At 47.4% G+C, this 1576-nt stretch overlaps 1 protein-coding gene across 1 annotated transcript in view; it reads left to right on the forward strand.

The window, feature by feature from the left end:
- Nucleotides 1-395: 395 nt before the first annotated feature.
- Nucleotides 396-1576, forward strand: part of prag1 (PEAK1 related, kinase-activating pseudokinase 1) — an 18268-nt gene continuing 17087 nt past the window's right edge. The window contains exon 1 of the mRNA XM_005720412.1: nucleotides 396-629. The gene's annotated coding sequence lies outside the window, so the exon portion shown is untranslated. The remainder of the gene's footprint in view (nucleotides 630-1576) is intronic.

Consider the following 1576-nt stretch of genomic DNA (forward strand, 5'->3'; position numbering starts at 1 on the left):
AGGAAAAGAGAGGGGGGGGCAACAGAACTCCAGAGAAGCTTGTGTTGATCCACACTCTCTTTGCTTCAAAGGATCTCTTGATCCAGTCTCGGGGCTTTCTGAATAAACTTGCACAAGCCAGTGGCCCTTGGAGCCATGAAGTAGTGACCATCATTTGTAGCCTGAAGCTTAAAGTTTAAGATTAGGAAAAGTTGGGCTGTGTATTTTTAATAAATAAAACGTATATATGTGTGTGTGTGTGTGTGTGTGTGTATTCTGTAAGCCAGCAGGAGTGTGGCCACTGGGCCGACTGCATAGCAGGCAGGCAGGCAGCAGGCAGGCTGGTTGGTTAGGAGCTCCTCCCACCTCCTTGTGCTCTCCCCCACGTTGCTGCTGCAGAGGGCTGCGCTCCAGCACTCCACCTCTGCACAGTGCAACAGCAGCAGCACCAGCATGCCTGGCTGGAGCCGAAAACAGCCCGCAGCAGCGCACAGTCTCCTGCGTCTTTAACCTGTCGGTGGTGGAATACTTGAAGACAGACGGATATCGACATCTGTGGGAATCACGAGAACATTTGCACGTGTATTCATTATTTTAGGTCTTTTTTTTTTTACGCTTTTGTGTTACCAGGCAGGACGAAGTCCGAGCAGGTAAGCAGTCGGCGGATAACCTTGGCTACTTCAGCATGGTTTCATTGTAGGTGCCATTTATTTCCTCCCTCCCTTTATTTCCTTTGCATAGGCGACACCTGCTTCATCTGCTGAACAAAGTTGTTTCACTTGAATTTTCTATAGGCGTGCGCGTTGTATTATTCATTCAGGTAATAGATTTTTTTTTTCTAAATAACGCAATATTCTAAGGACATCGTTTTTCTTTTACATTTAATCTACAACAACCCATCGCCGACCAAATTTGGCATGGCGACAGCAACGTTTACCCAAATCTTCACGCACCTCATCTAAAAACAGAATCTCAGACCGAAACACGTGGGGTGTTTACCGCAAGTCGAGCGGATGTTAAAGCTGATGCTCGCAAAATAGACCAATAATCTATCTAAGATGGGGGTTTAGAAGAAAGTTCACAAGTTATTTTAGGGTGGCGGGGTCGGAAATACCCCCCTCGTGACTGTGGAGAAACCTGGTTGCGCCCCCAGAATGAATGAACGGGGCCGTGTGAGTGAGCAGGCGTGACAAATGTTGCCCGAAAAGGGATTTGTATTCAAAGTGAGGGACTACACACTGAGGTGACCTGCTTATCAGACTGTGACGTGAACTAGAGGTTGTCCAATTATTTTGATTATGTACGAGTGGATGTGTTTTGTTTTTGTTTTGTGTGTGTTTTCCCCCTGTTTTGTGGGCCTGTCATCCAATTAAGTGTGCATTTGCTCGCACGGCACAGAGCAGCTCCTTAAAAAGCAGTCAGTAGGACAAGTCGGTGGATTACAGTAACCCTAGACTCGAGTAATAACCATCAGATGACCTACACTTCATAGCGACTGTCTCTGCGCTTGTTTGCTTACGCGTACATGTGCGCGCGTGTGTGTCTGTCGGGGTATGAGGTGGGGTTGGGGGGGTGTCATGTGTGTATGTAGGTGGTT

This window comes from Pundamilia nyererei, unplaced genomic scaffold (assembly GCF_000239375.1).
Source record: "Pundamilia nyererei isolate P.nyererei 1_Seehausen unplaced genomic scaffold, PunNye1.0 scaffold00002, whole genome shotgun sequence".
Lineage (NCBI taxonomy): Eukaryota > Metazoa > Chordata > Actinopteri > Cichliformes > Cichlidae > Pundamilia > Pundamilia nyererei.